Genomic DNA, 19217 nt, shown 5'->3' with positions numbered 1-19217 from the left:
CATTTCTGTGTAAAACAAATATAAAATGTATCTAGGATTTTTCTGTACTTTTTAAAATACACATACAATTTGTCCATATATATTTCAGTTTTCCTTTAAAGACAGTCCAAACATCCAAAACAATTTGTTCCTTTTGGCCACAATTCTCCTCTCCCATATTGCACTTTTTCATTAACATCACAAAACAGATTAATAAAGGCTTTGTTTTTACACTTCTTCCCATCCAAACATCAACACTCTGTTCCATTCCATTCCATTTTCATCCCATTCTTCAGTCAAGTCTTTGATTAAACATTTACATTTCCTTAAAAATGCCTCCAGTTCCTTACATAATATAAAAACAGATGTAAATCCCCTCTTCTTTTTCTTTTTGCACACTTTGCACATTGCATGTTGTTCCATCCCTATTTTTTGTAAAATAACTTCAGTAAAAACAACTTTGTGTCTTATAAAATACTCCAAACATTCCAACTTTGTTTCGACACACTTCCCCTCATGTTTCTCCATATACATTCTTTCTTTAGATTGTTGAATTTTTCCACCCAGTACTTATTTACAGTTCTCTTTAAAAACACCATCTCTAAAAACACAATAAAACATTTTTACAGTACATCCCTTAAAATCATAAAATTTTTCCCCAGTTTCACATTAAAATGTTCCTCTGTTTGCTCTTCTTCCGTATTCTCTATTCTTTTAATCCACTCTTTAGGTATTGCTTTTTAAGGATTTCATATTTGTTTGTTATTTTTTGTTTGCTATATTCTTCTTTTGCTTCATCCATTGCATCCACAATATATTGTATTGGTAAAAACCTCTTTAAATTCATACAAGACATCTCTCACTCTTTGTTATCCCCACTTCCATCCATTTCTTAAAAATAGTTCTTTGTCTTGTTTTAAAATGTTGTTATTTAAGAACAGGGGTTGATTTAAAATGTTTTCTCTCTTTGAGGGTTGTATACAATTTTACTTTAAAAATTTTTCCCAGGCACTAAACATTTCTCTGTAAAACTCAGGTAATCCTTCTGTCATCCAAATTTTTGTTTTCATCCATAAAATACCATCCCCATGTTAAAATTCCCACATTTGTTTAAAAGTATTTCATTGTTTTTTTCCACTCAAATTTGCTCTCTTTCTGTAGGTATTTCTTTACTATTTTAACTCTCAAAGCATTTTTTCTCTGTTCTACATCCATTAAACCTATTCCCCCTTTTCCACCTGCCCCTAAAATCGTATTATATGCTATTCTTGCTGGTTTTCCCTCCCATAAAAGTCAAGAAAACATTTCTTCAACCTCTCTTTCTGTCCACAAAGGCATCTCAGATACATTTAAAACATACCACAGCTTAGAAAACCATTAAAACATTCAATATTAAAACCTTCCCTTTTAAGTTTAGTGTTCTCAGTTTCCAAAAGTTTAACCTTCTCTATTTCTGTTACTAGTTCCTCCCACATTTTTCATCTCTTACTTTTCTCTCATTTTTCCCCATTAAAATTCCTAAAATCTTAATTTGTTCCACTTCCTTGAGTTAAACAATCCGTTAAAATCATAGCTTTCCAAATCTGATATATACTGTTTTCTCCTCATTTATTTTACTCCCAGATCCTTTAAAAAAATCTTTTACAACATTCATAACTTCTTTGACACTATCCTTTCCTTTACAATTATCGTTGTGTCATCAGCATATTGATAAACCTTCCTTTCATTGTTTTCGCCAATTTCTATACCTCATTATTCTTCTTTTTGTTTTATAGCCAGTCCCAATGGTTCTGATACAAGTGAATAAAGTAAAGCTGAAAGCGGACAACCCTGCCTAATTGATCTTGTGATTTTAAACAGTCTGTTAAAAACCCATTACATTTTATCCTTGTTAAAGCACCCTTGTATAAAATCTCTATCCATTTGATAAAATTTCCAAACCAAAAAACTCCTTAAAACCTCAAATAAATACCTGTGTTCCACCCTATCAAAAGCTTTTTCAAAGTCCAAACTAATTATATATCCATCTTCACCTTTATCCTTCATGTACCATATTGTATCTCTTATACTCATTTTTATGTCATCTATATCCCTTCCTTTCACCTGTATGCTTGGTTTGTTTCAATTATGCTTGCATAACTTCCTTTAATCTGTTTGCTAAAACCTTTGGCTAAAATTTTAAGATCCGTGTTCAACATTGTAATTGGCTCTATAGTTTTAAATCTATTTTTCACCCTTCCTTTTATATACCAGCTTCATTAACCCCATCCTCGTTCTTTTCATTAATTTCTTTCTTTTCAAAAATTTCTTTAAAAACCTCATTTAAAATCTTTGTTAAAACCCCTTTAAAACATACATAAAATTCAGTTCCCAAACCGTCTATTCCCGGACTCTTTTTTTATTCAGTTCATTTATTGCTCTTTCGATCTCTTCTTCTCTGATTACTTGGTCACAATCTTTTTATCTTCCTCACTTACTTTTGCTTTTATCTGATTCAGCAGTTTCTTTTTTCCTTCTCTTCCACGCCTTGCACTAAACAGATCCTCATAAAAATCCTTTATTTCTTTTAAAATATTTTCATTACCTTCTACAATTTCTCCATTTTTCCCTCGTATTTCCTTTATAATATCAGCTTTCCTTTCTTTTTTTCCAAATCAAAAAGAATTTTGTGCATTTTTCACCCTCCACAAGATATTTAGCTTTGCTTCTTAACCTCGCCTCTCATATTCTTTTTCTTCTATTTCTTTTCAGTCTTCCTCCATTTCCTTTATCTTTAGTATGTCTTTATTTTCTTTATTCAATTCAATTTCCAAACTCTTCTTTATTTCTCTTTCTTTGAACCTTTGCATTTCCTCAAAGTACTACAATATTTGATTGAAAATTTTTTGATTAAAAATTTGACATTCTCCCACCAGATTCTCTTATCCTCTGTATACATTTCATTTTCTCTTTTCCTTTTCAATGACCTCTTTAACCTTCAAAACATAGTCTTCATTCTTTAAAATCTCTGTATTTAAAATCCATACTCCCGACCCCTTTGCATGTTGCTCCAATCTATTTTAAAACGTAAAACTTATGATCACTAAAACTGGTTTCTTCATATCTGATTTTTTCAATAAAATTCCTTACATTTCTTGTACATAACACATAATCAATTCTTGTTTTACAAATAAAGTTCCCTACTATTTGCCTTCTTGAAAACTCCTTTTTTCCTCCATTCATTTCTCCACACATCTATTAAGTTATTTTCTCTCATCAGTTCCTTTAATTCATTTCTCCTGTGTCTGATTTAAAACCATTCCCTCCGCCATATCCTGCTTGCTAAAAACAGTATTAAAATCCCCATCATTATTATTTCTTTATACTTCTTTACAATATTTCTTAAAACATTAAAAACTCTTTCTTTTCTTTCTCTCTGTTGGTGCGTGTACATTGGCTAAAAATCAGTTCACGCCCTTCACAATTTACTTCAACCACCATACATTTCCCCTCATCTTATCTTTATACACTACATTGCTTGAATTAAAAACATTTTTTCTCATTAAAAAGCCACTCCTCTTCCAAGCCTTCCATCTCCATTGTTATACAAAATATCTCCATCCCATTTCTTTTATAGTCCACCATCACACTCTCTTTCCAATTTGTTTCTTGCAAAACGATAACATCTTCTCCTTTACATTTTTCTTTCACTCTTTCAAACTTTCTCATGTCCATCAGTCCCCCTTGCATTAAAAGTAACACAACTAAAAACCATTAAAAAAAGAAAATAAATACTTAAAACCATTATTCTCCATCTTCTCCTCCAGCCCTCTTAACGCTTCATACCTGTTTGCACTTGTCATTATTTTTTTTCCTTGCATTTTCCACGTTTGGTTTTACCTTTATTGTTCTCCTTCTTATTTGTCCTCTCCCCTCTGTCTTTTCCCATACTGTTTGTCCTTGTTTCTTCTTCACTGTCCATTTCTTTGCTTTGAACTTCTATTCCTTGTCCATCTCTCTCCACATCATCTAGAAAAGTTTTAAAACTGTCCGCTATTTCCATTTCCGTCCACTGAGTGTCCTGTTCTGTTGTCTGTTCCTTGTCTTTGTCATTCTCTTTTTCTCCTTCACGTTCCTCTATGTTGTCTGATTCCTCTTCTGTTTCTTTTGTTGTAGTCCTTCTTCCTCTTGTTCTTCATCAATTTGTCTTTCCTCCTCGTTGTTTCCTCATGCACCTGTCCGCCCATCCGATCTTCCCTACCTCCTTCCTCCCTCCATCCAACATTCACATTTATTTAAAACTCCATGACACTCCGGCATCTGACAGCATTGCAATCTCTTGCAAAATCCCCTCTCCTCGCACTTATAGCACTTAAAATCTGGGCATTCTTTAAGCAGGTGTCTCAGGCTCATGCACAGCCTACAGGTCTTCACCTGATGGCTGTGCATCACCCTAAAATACTGCGGCCTCGGCTGTTTCCAACTTTGTGCTATATGGCAACGATGTCACTTCTTTGGGGAATCTAACTTTTAGGAACCTTGTTCCGTCCTCAATGTCAGTGCCCGGGTAGCATCTTCTTTTAACATTTGACATGGGATTAACTCCCATCCTTCCAATTTCCTAAAATTTTATTATCATCAAGATAGACGGGCAGGTGCATGAAGGAAACAACGTAATCTCTATTTTGCAATTTTTTTTATCTCGCAGTTCACCCTTTTATTAAAAGTCCATCAGTCAATTCCTCACATGCTTCTTCCTTTTCCATTGTAAGTTCATATTCTTTTCTTGCCTTGGTCTTAACGCCAAAATATTCCCATTTCCACATTTATCCGTCACCGCTTTTATAATATCCACAGCTCTCACCTCACTTACATTCTCCACATTCACAATCACAGTCGCCCCTTTAAATATCTTCTTCTGCCAAACTTGTCTCTTGTGTCTAGGTTTTTCCATGTTCTTCTCGTTGTCGGTAATCCAGACCAGTGTCGCTTTGTCATACGTGGTCTCGCCATCCAGTCCAGTGTCGCTTGCCGTGGCCTCTTCCTCGTACAGTCCAGTGTCGCTTGCCATGCTTGTTCCTCGTGCCAGTCCAATATCGCTTTCCCATGCTTCTTCCTCGTGCCAGTCCAGAGTCGCTTGCCATGCTTGTTCCTCGTGCCAGTCCAGTGTCGCTTTGCCGTTAATCCGCCCATTGAAAAAAAGGAGAAAAGAGAAAATAAAGCATGTGTAACCACCCTCCAGCAAGCAAAAATGCTGCTGTTGGGTGGTTTTATAACTGAAAAAACAAACAAAAAACTAACTTTAACTAAAGAAAAAGCAAAATACAAAGACAAAAATTAACACAAAATGGAGGAGAGCCTTCCTTCCTCTCCTACTGCAGCCAACAACTTCCTGTGTGCTCTCTAGCGCCAACAGGGTGGTATGTCCGTAAGCTAAAGCTGCTGCAAAAGCCCTATTTTAAGGTGAGGCACACTAAGTGCCATTATACTAGATAAGTAATGAATGAAATACAAAAAAATACTTCAAAATGAGCTACATTAAAGATAAGAGCATTAGTTAAGTAGTTAAAAACAGTCAAACTCTGTTTAAAGAACAGCTACTTTAAAGGCAATTGAATTAAATAAGCAGTAAGGGAAAGCAAAGAGCTGGTCAAACTTTGGCCACACTAAGGGCCAGTGTATTAGATAAGTAGTGAAAAACTCAAAAACTTACAGCACCTGGTATTCCTAGGCAGTCTCCTATCCAAGTACTAACTAGGCCCAACTCTGCTTTGCTTCTGAGATCAGACAAGATCAGGCGTGAACAGGGTGGGATGGCCAGAAGCTAAAGCTGCTGCAAAAAGCCCCTATTTTAAGGTGAGGCACACTAAGTGCCATTATACTAGATAAGTAATGAATGAAATACAAAAAAATACTTCAAAATGAGCTACATTAAAGATAAGAGCATTAGTTAAGTAGTTAAAAACAGTCAAACTCTGTTTAAAGAACAGCTACTTTAAAGGCAATTGAATTAAATAAGCAGTAAGGGAAAGCAAAGAGCTGGTCAAACTTTGGCCACACTAAGGGCCTGTGTATTAGATAAGTAGTGAAAAACTCAAAAAAACTTACAGCACCTGGTATTCCTAGGCAGTCTCCCATCCAAGTACTAACTAGGCCCAACTCTGCTTAGCTTCTGAGATCAGACGAGATCAGGCGTGAACAGGGTGGTATGTCCGTAAGCAAAAGCTGCTGCAAAAAGCCCCCTATTTTAATGTGAGGCACACTAAGTGCCATTATACTAGATAAGTAATGAATGAAATACAAAAAAAATACTTCAAAATGAGCTACATTAAAGATAAGAGCATTAGTTAAGTAGTTAAAAACAGTCAAACTCTGTTTAAAGAACAGCTACTTTAAAGGCAATTGAATTAAATAAGCAGTAAGGGAAAGCAAAGAGCTGGTCAAACTTTGGCCACACTAAGGGCCAGTGTATTAGATAAGTAGTGAAAAAACTCAAAAACTTACAGCACCTGGTATTCCTAGGCAGTCTCCCATCCAAGTACTAACTAGGCCCAACTCTGCTTAGCTTCTGAGATCAGACGAGATCAGGCGTGAACAGGGTGGTATGGCCGTAAACGCTAAAGCTGCAAAAAGCCCCCTATTTTAATGTGAGGCACACTAAGTGCCATTATACTAGATAAGTAATGAATGAAATACAAAAAATACTTCAAAATGAGCTACATTAAAGATAAGAGCATTAGTTAAGTAGTTAAAAACAGTCAAACTCTGTTTAAAGAACAGCTACTTTAAAGGCAATTGAATTAAATAAGCAGTAAGGGAAAGCAAAGAGCTGGTCAAACTTTGGCCACACTAAGGGCCAGTGTATTAGATAAGTAGTGAAAAACTCAAAAAACTTACAGCACCTGGTATTCCTAGGCAGTCTCCCATCCAAGTACTAACTAGGCCCAACTCTGCTTAGCTTCTGAGATCAGACGAGATCAGGCGTGAACAGGGTGGTATGGCCGTAAGCTTAAAGCTGCTGCAAAAGCCCCTATTTTAAGGTGAGGCACACTAAGTGCCATTATACTAGATAAGTAATGAATGAAATACAAAAAAATACTTCAAAATGAGCTACATTAAAGATAAGAGCATTAGTTAAGTAGTTAAAAACAGTCAAACTATTTTTAAAGAACAGCTACTTTAAAGGCAATTGAATTAAATAAGCTGTAAGGGAAGCAAAGAGCTGGTCAAACTTTGGGCCACACTAAGGGCCAGTGTAATAGATAAGTAGTGAAAAACTCAAAACTTACAGCACCTGGTATTCCTAGGCAGTCTCCCATCCAAGTACTAACTAGGCCCAACTCTGCTTAGCTTCTGAGATCAGACGAGATCAGGCGTGAACAGGTGGTATGGCCGTAAGCGAAAGCTGCTGCAAAAAGCCCCCTATTTTAAGGTGAGGCACACTAAGTGCCATTATACTAGATAAGTAATGAATGAAATACAAAAAAAAATACTTCAAAATGAGCTACATTAAAGATAAGAGCATTAGTTAAGTAGTTAAAAACAGTCAAACTCTGTTTAAAGAACAGCTACTTTAAAGGCAATTGAATTAAATAAGCAGTAAGGGAAAGCAAAGAGCTGGTCAAACTTTGGCCACACTAAGGGCCAGTGTATTAGATAAGTAGTGAAAAAACTCAAAAACTTACAGCACCTGGTATTCCTAGGCAGTCTCCCATCCAAGTACTAACTAGGCCCAACTCTGCTTAGCTTCTGAGATCAGACGAGATCAGGCGTGAACAGGGTGGTATGGCCGTAAGCTAAAAGCTGCTGCAAAAAGCCCCTATTTTAAGGTGAGGCACACTAAGTGCCATTATACTAGATAAGTAATGAATGAAATACAAAAATACTTCAAAATGAGCTACATTAAAGATAAGAGCATTAGTTAAGTAGTTAAAAACAGTCAAACTCTGTTTAAAGAACAGCTACTTTAAAGGCAATTGAATTAAATAAGCAGTAAGGGAAAGCAAAGAGCTGGTCAAACTTTGGCCACACTAAGGGCCAGTGTATTAGATAAGTAGTGAAAAACTCAAAAACTTACAGCACCTGGTATTCCTAGGCAGTCTCCCATCCAAGTACTAACTAGGCCCAACTCTGCTTAGCTTCTGAGATCAGACGAGATCAGGCGTGAACAGGGTGGTATGGCCGTAAGCTTAAAGCTGCTGCAAAAAGCCCCTATTTTAAGGTGAGGCACACTAAGTGCCATTATACTAGATAAGTAATGAATGAAATACAAAAAATACTTCAAAATGAGCTACATTAAAGATAAGAGCATTAGTTAAGTAGTTAAAAACAGTCAAACTCTGTTTAAAGAACAGCTACTTTAAAGGCAATTGAATTAAATAAGCAGTAAGGGAAAGCAAAGAGCTGGTCAAACTTTGGCCACACTAAGGGCCAGTGTATTAGATAAGTAGTGAAAAACTCAAAACTTACAGCACCTGGTATTCCTAGGCAGTCTCCCATCCAAGTACTAACTAGGCCCAACTCTGCTTAGCTTCTGAGATCAGACGAGATCAGGCGTGAACAGGGTGGTATGGCCGTAAGCTAAAGCTGCTGCAAAAAGCCCCTATTTTAAGGTGAGGCACACTAAGTGCCATTATACTAGATAAGTAATGAATGAAATACAAAAATACTTCAAAATGAGCTACATTAAAGATAAGAGCATTAGTTAAGTAGTTAAAAACAGTCAAACTCTGTTTAAAGAACAGCTACTTTAAAGGCAATTGAATTAAATAAGCAGTAAGGGAAAGCAAAGAGCTGGTCAAACTTTGGCCACTAAGGGCCAGTGTATTAGATAAGTAGTGAAAAACTCAAAAACTTACAGCACCTGGTATTCCTAGGCAGTCTCCCATCCAAGTACTAACTAGGCCCAACTCTGCTTAGCTTCTGAGATCAGACAAGATCAGGCGTGAACAGGTGGTGGTATGGCAGCAGTTAAGCAAAGCTGCCGCAAAAAGCCCCCTATTTTTAAGGTGAGGCTCACTTCATGTCATTTTATTAGATAAGTAATGAATGAAATACAAAAAAAAATAATTTTCAAAATGAGCTACATTAAAGATAAGAGAGCATTAGTTAAGTAGTAAGTTAAAAACAGTCAAACTCTCTGTTTAAAGTACAGATACTTTAAAAAGGCAACTGAATTCAAATAAGCAGTAAGGGAAAGCAAAGAGCTGGTCAAACTTTGGCCACACCATGGGCCAGTGTATAGATAAGCAGTGAAAAACTCAAAACTTACAGCACCTGGTATTCCTAGGCAGCTTCCCATCCAAGTACTAATTTGTGGCCCAACTCTGCTTAGCTTGAGATCAGACGAGACTGGCGTGAACAGGTGGGATGGCTCGTGAAGCGAAGTTGCTGCAAAAGCCTCCTTATTTTAAGGTGAGGCACACTAAGTGCCATTATACTAGATAAGTAAATGAATGAAATACAAAAAAATACTTCAAATTGAGTTACATTAAAGATAAGAGCATTAGTTAAGAAGTTAAAAACAGTCAAACTCTGTTTAAAGAACAGCCACTTTAAAGGCACTTGAATTAAATAAGCAGTAAGTGGGAAAGTAAAGAGTTGGTCAAACTTTTTGGCCACCAAGGGCCAGTGTATTAGATAAGTAGTGAAAAACTCAAAAACTTACAGCACCTGGTATTCCTAGGCAAATTTCCCATCCGGGCAATACCAATCTAGGCCTAACTCTGCTTAGCTTCTGAGATCAGACGAAAGATCAGGCGTGGAACAGGGTGGGATGGGCGTGAAGCGCAAAGCTGCTGCCAAAGCCTCATTTTTAAGGTGAGGCACACTATGTGCCATTATACTAGATAAGTAATGAATGAAATACAAAAAAATACTTCCAAAAATGAGCTACATTAAAGATAAGAGCATTAGTTAAGAAGTTAAAAACAGTCAAATCCCTGCTTAAAGAACAGCTACTTTAAAGGCAATTGAATTAAATACAGTAAGGGAAAGTGTTGAGCTGGTCAAACTTCTTTGGCCACACTAAGGCACAGTGTATTAGATAAGTAGTGAAAAACCTCAAAACTTACAGCACCTGGTATTCCTAGGCAGTCTCCCATCCAAGTACTAACTAGGCCCAACTCTGCTAAGGCTTCTGAGAGACTGACTAGATCTGTACGTGGAACAGGTGGGATGGCTGTGAAGCTTAAAGCTGCCGTAAAAAGCCCCTATTTTAAGGTGAAGTAACACTCAAGTGCCATTATACTAGATAAGTAATGAAATGAAATACAAAAAAATACTTCCAAAATGAGCTACATTAAAGATAAGAGCATTAGTTAAGTAGTTAAAAACAGTCAAACCTCTGTTTAAAGAACAGCTACTTTAAAGGTACTTGAATTAAATAAAGTTGGTAAGGCAAAGCAAAGAGTTGGAATAAACTTTGGCCACACCAAGGCCACAGTGTATTAGATAAGTAGTGAAAAACTGAAAACTTTTACAGCACCTGGTAGTATTCTCAGGCAGTTCCCCATCCAAGTACTAACTAGGCCTCCAACCTCTGCTTAGCTTCTGAGATCAGACGAGATCAGGCGTGAACAGGTGGTATGGTCAGACGCTAAAGCTGCTGCAAAAGCCCTCTTATTTTAAGGTGAAGCACACTAAGTGCCTCTATACTCAGATAAGTAATGAATGAAATACAAAAATACTTCAAAATGAGTTACATTAAAGATACAGAGCATTAGTTAAGCAGTTAAAACAGTCAAACTCTCATTGAAAGAACAGCTACTTTAAAGGCACTTGAATTAAATAAGCAGTAAGGGAAAGCAAAGAGTTGGTCAAACTTTGGCCACACCAAGGGCCAGTGCGTATTAGATAAGTAGTGAAAACTCCAAAACTTACAGCACCTGGTATTCCTAGGCAGTCTCCCATCCATATACTAACTATAGCCTAACTCTGTTTAGCTTGAGACTTGACGTGATCAGCGGAACAGGTCATAACGTAAGCGAAAAAGTTGCTGCAAAAGTCTCCTATTTTAAGGTGAGGCACACTAAGTGCCATTATACTAGATAAGTAATGAATGAAATACAAAAATACTTCCAAAATGAGCTACATTAAAGATAAGAGCATTGCTAAGTAGTTAAAAACAGTCAAACTCTATTTAAAGAACAGCTACTTTAAAGGCAATTGAATTAAATAAGCAGTAAGGGAAAGCAAACAGCTGGTCAAACTTTGGCCACACTAAGGGCCAGTGTGTATTAGATAAGTAGTGAAAAACTCAAAAACTTACAGCACCTGGTATTCCCAGGGCAAAGTTCCCCATCCAAGTACTAACTAGGCCCCAACTCTGCTTTTAGCTTCTGGGAGATCAGACGAGATCAGGGCGTGAACAGGGCAGTATGGCCTGCAAAGCGAAAGCCGCTGCAAAAAGCCCCTATTTTAAGGCAGTGAGGTGCACACTAAGTGCCATTATACTAGATAAGTAATGAATGAAATACAAAAAAAATACTCTCAAAATGAGCTACATTAAAGATAAGAGCATTAGTTAAGTAGTTAAAAACAGTCAAACTCTGCTTAAAGAATAGCTACTTTAAAGGCAATTTAATTAAATACAGTAAGCGAAAGCAAAGAGTTGGTCAAACCTTTGGCCAACACTAAGGGCCAGTGTATTAGGATAAGTAGTGAAAAACTCAAAACTTACAAGCACCTAGTATTCCTAGGTAGTCTCCCCTTCCAAGTACCTGCTAATCCAGGGGCTCAACTCTGCTTAGCTTCTTATGATCTGACTTTAGAACAGGCGTGAACAGGGTGGTATCGCAGTAGGGGCTGGAAAGCTGCTGCAAAAAGCTCCTATTTTAAGGTGAGGCACACTAAGTGCCATTATACTAGATAAGTAATGAATGAAATACAAAAAATACTTCAAAATGAGCTACATTAAAGATAAGAGCATTAGTTAAGTAGTTAAAATAAAATCAAACTCTGTTTAAAGAACAGCTACTTAAAGGCAATTGAATTGGGCTAGCAGTAAAGGGAAAAAGCAAAGAGCTGGTCAAACTTTGGCCACACTCAAGGGCCAGTGTGTATTAGATAAGTAGAAAAACTCAAAAACTTACAGAAAGCACCTGGTATTCCTTAGGCAGTCTCCCCAGGTCCAAGTACTAATTCAGTCTAACTCAAGTTTTAGCTTCTGAGATCAGACGACTGTAGCGTGAACAGGGTGGTATGGCCATGTTTGCAAAAGCTGCTGCAAAAGCCCCTTATTTAATGTGAGGGCACACTAAGTGCCATTATACTCAGATAAGTAATGAATGAAATACAAAAAAATACTTCAAAAATGAGCTACATTAAAGATAAGAGCATTAGTTAAGTAGGGTTAAAAACAGTCAAACTCTTCTGTTTAAAGAACAACAGCTACTTTAAAGGCAATTGAATTAAATAAGGTAAGGGAAAGCAAAGAGCTGGTCAAACTTTGGCCACTAAGTGGGCCAGTGTATTAGATAAGTAGTGAAAACTAAAAACTTACAGCACCTGGTATTCCTAGGCAGTCTCCCATCCAAGTACTAACTAGGCTCAACTCTGCTTAGCTTCTGAGATCAGACAAGATCAGGGCGTGAACAGGGTGGGATGGTCAGTAAGCAAAGCTGCTGCAAAAGCCCCTATTTTTAAGGTGAGGGGCACACTAAGTGCCATTATACTAGATAAGTAATGAATGAAATACAAAAATACTTCAAAATGAGCTACATTAAAGATAAGAGCATTAGTTAAGTAGTTAAAAACAGTCAAACTCTGTTTAAAGAACAGCTACTTTAAAGGCAATTGAATTAAATAAGCAGTAAGGGAAAGCAAAGAGCTGGTCAAACTTTGGCCACACTAAGGGCCAAAGTGTATTAGATAAGTTAGTGAAAAATCTTCAAAACTTACAGCACCTGGTATTCCTAGGCAGTCTCCAATCCAAGTACTAATTCAGGGCTCTAACTCTGCTTGGGGGCTTCTGAGATCAGACGAGATCAGGCGTGGAATAGGGTGGTATGGCCGTAAGTGTGGCAAAGCTGCTGCAAAAGCCCCTATTTTAAGGTGAGGCACACTCTGTGCCATTATACTCAGATAAGTAATGAATGAAATACAAAAAAAAATACTTCAAAAATGAGCTACATTAAAGATAAGAGCATTAGTTAATTAGTTAAAAAGAGTCAAACTCTGTTTAAAAGAACAGCTACTTTAAAGGCACTTGAATTAAATAAGCAGTAAAGGAAATCAAAGAGCTGGTCAAACTTTGGCCACACTAAGGGCCAGTGTATTAGATAAGTAGTGAAAAACTCAAAACTTACAGCACCTGGCATTCCTAGGCAGTCTCCCATCCAAGTACTAACTAGGGCCTCCAACTCTGCTTAGCTTCTGAGATCAGACGAGATCAGGCGTGAACAGGGTGGTATGGCCTTCGGTAATCTTTAAAGCTGCAAAAAGCCCCTATTTTAAGGTGAGGCACACTAAGTGCCATTATACTAGATAAGTAATGAATGAAATACAAAAAAATACTTCCAAAATGAGCTACATTAAAGATAAGAGCATTAGTTAAGTAGTTAAAAACAGTCAAACTCTGTTTAAAGAACAGCTACTTTAAAGGCAAATTGAACTAAATAAGCAGTAAGGGAAAGCAAAGAGCTGGTCAAACTTTGGCCACACTAAGGGCCAGTGTATTAGATAAGTAGTGAAAAAACCCAAAAACTTACAGCACCTGGTATTCCTAGGCAGTCTCCCCATCCAAGTACTAACTAGGCCCAACTCTGCTTAGCTTCTGAGATCAGACGGAGACTCAGGCGTGAAACAGGATGGCATCGCTGTAAGTGAAAGCTGCTGCAAAGCCCCCATTTTAAGGTGAGGCACACTATGCCATTATACTAGATAAGTAATGAATGAAATACAAAAAAAATACTTCAAAATGAGCTACATTAAAGATAAGAGCATTAGTTAAGTAGTTAAAAACAGTCAAACTCTGTTTAAAGAACAGCTACTTTAAAGGCAATTGAATTAGGCTACAGTAAGGGAAAGCAAAAGAGCTGGTCAAACTTTGGCCACACTAAGGGCCAGTGTGTATTAGATAAGTAGTGAAAAACTCAAAAAACTTACACCCTGGTATTCTCTAGGCAGTCTCCATCCAAGTACTAACCAGGGCCCAACTCTGCTTAGCTTCTGAGATCAGATTTCGAGATCAGGCGCGGAACAGGGTGGTATGTCTGTGTTTAAAGCTGCTGCAAAAAGCCCCTATTTTAAGGTGATGCACACTAAGTGCCATTATACTAGATAAGTAATGAATGAAATACAAAAATACTTCAAAATGAGCTACATTAAAGATAGTTAGAGCATTAGTTAAGTAGTTAAAAACAGTCAAACTCTGTTTAAAGAACAGCTACTTTAAAGGCAATTGAATTAAATAAGCAGTAAGGGAAAGCAAAGAGCTGGTCAAACTTTGGCCACACTAAGGGCCAGTGTATTAGATAAGCAGTGAAAAACTCAAAACTTTACAGCACCTGGTATTCCTAGGCAGTCTCCCCATCCAAGTACTAATCTAGGCCCAACTCTGCTTAGCTTCTGAGATCAGACGAAAGATCAGGCATGAACAGGGTGGTATGGTCGTAAGCCAAAGCTGGTGCAAAAAGCCCCCTATTTTAAGGTGAGGCACACTAAGTGCCATTATAATAGATAAGCAATGAATGAAATACAAAAATACTTCAAAATGAGCTACATTAAAGATAAGAGCATTAGTTAAGTAGTTAAAAACAGTCAAACTCTGTTTAAAGAACAACTACTTTAAAGGCAATTGAATTAAATAAGCAGTAAGGGAAAGCAAAGAGCTGGTCAAACTTTGGCCACACTAAGGGCCAGTGTATTAGATAAGTAGTGAAAAAACTCAAAACTTACAGCACCTGGTATTCCTAGGCAGTCTCCTCATCCAAGTACTAACTAGGCTCCCAACTCTGCATAGCTTCTGAGATCAGACGAGATCAGGCGTGAACAGGGTGGTATGGCCAGAAGTTTAAAGCTGCTGCAAAAAGCCCCCTATTTTAAGGTGAGGCACACTATGCCATTATACTAGATAAAGTAATGAATGAAATACAAAAATACTTCCAAAATGAGCTACATTAAAGATAAGAGCATTAGTTAAGTAGTTAAAACAGTCAAACTCTGTTTAAAGAACAGCTACTTTAAAGGCAATTGGAAATTTCAAATAAGCAGTAAGGGAAAGCAAAGAGCTGGTCAAACTTTTTGGCCACACTCAAGGGCCAGTGTATTAGATAAGTAGTGAAAAACTCAAAACTTATAGCACCTGTAGTATTCCTAGGAGTCTCCCATCCAAGTACTAACTAGGCCCAACTCTGCTTTGCTTCTGAGATCAGACGAGATCAGGCGTGAATTTTTTTTTTTTTTTTTTTTTTAAAATATTTTTCAATCAATCAAATACAATAAAAAAACATACTTTCTCTTGTACAATATCCACATCACATATCTCATAATTTCATACATTATTTAAAAACAAATTCTTCGCCCCGTAGTTCCCACATAAAATCTTTTAAAACACGATAGACATTTCTGTGTAAAAACAAATATAAAATGCATCTAGGATTTTTCACTTTTTAAAATACACATACAATTTGTCCATATATATTTCAGTTTTCCTTTAAAGACAGTCCAAACATCCAAAACAATTTGTTCCTTTTTGGCCACAATTCTCCTCTCCTATATTGCACTTTTCTATTAACATCACAAACAGATTAATAAAGGCTTTGTTTTTACACTTCTTTTCCCATCCAACATCAACACTCTGTTCCATTCCATTCCATTTTCATCCCATTCTTCAGTCAAGTCTTTGATTAAACATTTACATTTCCTTAAAAATGCCTCCAGTTCCTTACAATATAAAAACAGATGTAAAATCCCCTCTTCTTTTCTTTGCACACTTTGCACATTGCATGTTGTTCCATCCCTATTTTTTGTAAAATAACTTCAGTAAAAACAACTTTTGTGTCTTATAAAATACTCCAAACATTCCAACTTTGTTTCGACACACTTCCCCTCATGTTTCTCCATATACATTCTTCTTTTTAGATTGCTGAATTTTTCCACCCAGTACTTATTATTTACAGTTGGCTCTTTAAAACACCATCTCTAAAAACACAATAAAACATTTTACAGTACATCCCTTTAAAATCATAAAAATTTTTTCCCCAGTTTCACATTAAAAATGTTCCCTCTGTTTGCTCTTTTCCGCATTTCTATTCTTTTTAATCCACTTTAGGTATTGCTTTTTTAAGGATTTCATATTTGTTTGTTATTTCTTGTTTGCTATATTCTTCTTTTTGCTTCATCCATTGCATCCACAATATATTGTATTGGTAAAAACCCTTCAAATTCATACAAGACATCTCTACTCTTGTTATCCTCACTTCCATCCATTTCTTAAAAATAGTTCTTTGTCTTGTTTTAAAATGTTGTTATTTAAGAACAGGGGTTGATTTAAAATGTTTTCTCTTCTTTGAGGGTTGTATACAATTTTACTTAAAAATTTTCCCAGGCACTAAACATTTCTCTGTAAAACTCAGGTAATCCTTCTGTCATCCAAATTTTTGTTTTCATCCATAAAATACCATCCTCATGTTAAAATTCTACATTTGTTTAAAAGTATTTCATTGTTTTTTCCACTCAAATTTGTTCTCTTCTTGTAGGTATTTCTTTACTATTTTAACTCTCAAAGCATTTTTTCTCTGTTCTACATCCATTAAACCTAATCCCCTTTTCCAATCGCCCCTAAAATCGTGTATTATATGCTATTCTTTTGCTGGTTTTCCTCCCATAAAAAGTCAAGAAAACATTTCTTCAACCTCTTTTTCTGTCCACAAAGGCATCTCAGATACATTTAAAACATACCACAGCTTAGAAACCATTAAAACATTCAATATTAAAACCTTCCTTTTAAGTTTAGTGTTCTCAGTTTCAAAAGTTTAACCTTCTCTATTTCTGTTACTAGTTCCTCCCACATTTCATCTCTTACTTTTTCTCTCATTTTTTCCTCATTAAAATTCCTAAAATCTTAATTTGTTCCACTTCCTTTGAAGTTAAAACAATCCGCTAAAATCATAGCTTTCCCAAATCTGATATATACTGTTTTCTCATTTATTTTACTCCCAGATCCTTTACAAAATTCTTTTTACAACATCTATAACTTCTTTGACACTATCCTTTCTCTTTTACAATTATCGTTGTGTCATCAGCATATTGATAAACCTTCCTTCATTGTTTTCACAATTTCTATACCTATTATTCCTTCTTTTGTTTTATAGCCAGTCCCAATGGTTCTGATACAAGTGAATAAAGTAAAGCTGAAAAGCGGACAACCCTGCCTAATTGATCTTGTGATTTTAAACAGTCTGTTAAAAAACCCATTACATTTTATCCTTGTTAAAGCACCCTTTGTATAAAATCTCTATCCATTTGATAAAATTCCCAAAACCAAAACTCCTTAAAACCTCAAATAAATACCTGTGTTCCACCCTATCAAAAGCTTTTTCAAAGTCCAAACTAATTATATATCCATCTTCACCTTTATCCTTCATGTACCATATTGTATCTCTTATACTCATTTTTATGTCATCTATATCCCTTCCTTCACTCCTCAGATGCTTTGGTTTGTTTCCCAATTATGCTTGGCATAACTTCCTTTAATCTGTTTGCTAAAACCTTGGCTAAAATTTTAAGATCCGTGTTCAACATTGTAATTGGCCTATAGTTTTTTAAATCTATTTTTTCACCCTCTTCCTTTATATACCAGCTTCATTAACCCCATCCTCGCTTCTTTCATTAATTTCTTCTTTTCAAAAATTTCTTTAAAACCCTCATTTAAAATCTTTGTTAAAACCCCTTTAAAACATACATAAAATTCAGTTCCCAAACCGCTTCATTCCCGGACTCTTTTTTTATTCAGTTCATTTATTGCTCTTTCGATCTCTTCTTCTCTGATTACTTGGTCACAATCTTTTTTTTTATCTTCCTCACTTACTTTTGCTTTATCTGATTCCAGCAGTTTCTTTTTTCCTTCTCTTCCACGCCCCTTGCACTAAACAGATCCTCATAAAAATCCTTTATTTCTTTTAAAATATTTTTCATTACCTTCTCACAATTTCTCCATTTTTCCCTCGCATTTCCTTTATAATATCAGCTTTCTTTCTTTTTTTCCAAATCAAAAAAGAATTTTGTGCATTTTTCACCTCCACAAGATATTTAGCTTTGCTTCTTAACCTCCCCTCATATTCTTTCTTTTCTTCTTTTATTTCTGTCCTTCCTCCATTTCTTTATCTCTTAGTATGTCTTTATTTTCTTTATTCAATTCAATTTCCAAACTCTTCTTTATTTCTTTTTCTTTGAACCTTTTGCATTTCCTCAAAGTACTACAATATTTTGATTGAAAATTTTTTGATTAAAAATTTGACATTCTCCCACCAGATTCTCTTATCCTCTGTATACATTTCATTTTCCTTTTCCTTTCAATGACCTCTTTAACCTTCAAAACATAGTTCTCATTCTTTAAAATCTCTGTATTTAAAATCCATACCCCGACCCTTTGCATGTTGCTCCAATCTATTTTAAAACGTAAAAACTTATGATCACTAAAACTGGTTTCTTCCATATCTGATTTTTTCAATAAAATTCCCTACATTTCTTGTACATAACACATAATCAATTTTGTTTTACAAATAAAGTTCCCTACTATTTGCCTCTCTTGAAAACTCCTTTTTTCCTCCATTCATTTCTCCACACATCTATTAAGTTATTTTCTCTCATCAGTTCCTTTAATTCATTTCTCCCCAAATCTGATTTAAAAACTATCTCCCTCCGCCATATCCTGCTTGCTAAAAACAGCATTAAAATCCCCATCATTATTATTTCTTTATACTTCTTACAATATTTCTTAAAACATTAAAAAAACTCTTTCTTTTCTTTTCTTCTGTTGGTGCGTACATTGGCTAAAACTGCTCCACGCCCTTCACAATTTACTTCAACCACCATACATTTCCAACATCTTATCTTTATACACTACATTGCTTGGAATTAAAAACATTTTTTCTCATTAAAAAGCTTACCCTCTTCCAAGCCTTCCATCTCCATTGTTATACAAAAATATCTCCATCCCATTTCTTTTATAGTCCACCATCACACTTCTCTTTCCAATTTGTTTCTTGCAAAACGATAACATCTTTCTCCTTTACATTTTTCTTTCACTCTTTCAA

At 35.8% G+C, this 19217-nt stretch overlaps 5 non-coding genes and 7 pseudogenes across 5 annotated transcripts; all 12 read right to left on the bottom strand.

Annotated features, from left to right (window-relative positions):
- Positions 1–5664: 5664 nt before the first annotated feature.
- LOC122340308 lies at positions 5665–5783 on the bottom strand (annotated as a pseudogene).
- Positions 5784–6059: 276 nt separating this feature from the next.
- Positions 6060–6178, bottom strand: LOC122340358 (annotated as a pseudogene).
- Positions 6179–6455: 277 nt separating this feature from the next.
- On the bottom strand, positions 6456–6574 carry LOC122340351. Its single transcript, XR_006250216.1, has one exon. It is a non-coding gene; the product is annotated as a 5S ribosomal RNA (ribosomal RNA).
- Positions 6575–6848: 274 nt separating this feature from the next.
- On the bottom strand, positions 6849–6967 carry LOC122340350. The gene has a single exon (XR_006250215.1). It is a non-coding gene; the product is annotated as a 5S ribosomal RNA (ribosomal RNA).
- A 273-nt stretch (positions 6968–7240) lies between these two features.
- LOC122340296 lies at positions 7241–7358 on the bottom strand (annotated as a pseudogene).
- Positions 7359–7636: 278 nt separating this feature from the next.
- LOC122340349 lies at positions 7637–7755 on the bottom strand. Its single transcript, XR_006250214.1, has one exon. It is a non-coding gene; the product is annotated as a 5S ribosomal RNA (ribosomal RNA).
- Positions 7756–8028: 273 nt separating this feature from the next.
- LOC122340348 lies at positions 8029–8147 on the bottom strand. The gene has a single exon (XR_006250213.1). It is a non-coding gene; the product is annotated as a 5S ribosomal RNA (ribosomal RNA).
- A 273-nt stretch (positions 8148–8420) lies between these two features.
- Positions 8421–8539, bottom strand: LOC122340347. Its single transcript, XR_006250212.1, has one exon. It is a non-coding gene; the product is annotated as a 5S ribosomal RNA (ribosomal RNA).
- Positions 8540–8809: 270 nt separating this feature from the next.
- Positions 8810–8930, bottom strand: LOC122340316 (annotated as a pseudogene).
- Positions 8931–12453: 3523 nt separating this feature from the next.
- On the bottom strand, positions 12454–12574 carry LOC122340320 (annotated as a pseudogene).
- A 684-nt stretch (positions 12575–13258) lies between these two features.
- On the bottom strand, positions 13259–13380 carry LOC122340317 (annotated as a pseudogene).
- Positions 13381–14849: 1469 nt separating this feature from the next.
- Positions 14850–14971, bottom strand: LOC122340318 (annotated as a pseudogene).
- Between the last annotated feature and the right edge of the window lie 4246 nt (positions 14972–19217).

This window comes from Puntigrus tetrazona, unplaced genomic scaffold (genome assembly GCF_018831695.1).
Source record: "Puntigrus tetrazona isolate hp1 unplaced genomic scaffold, ASM1883169v1 S000001003, whole genome shotgun sequence".
Classification (NCBI taxonomy): domain Eukaryota; kingdom Metazoa; phylum Chordata; class Actinopteri; order Cypriniformes; family Cyprinidae; genus Puntigrus; species Puntigrus tetrazona.
Note: the sequence above shows the minus strand (reverse complement) of the source record. Positions and strands in the feature narration are given on the sequence as shown.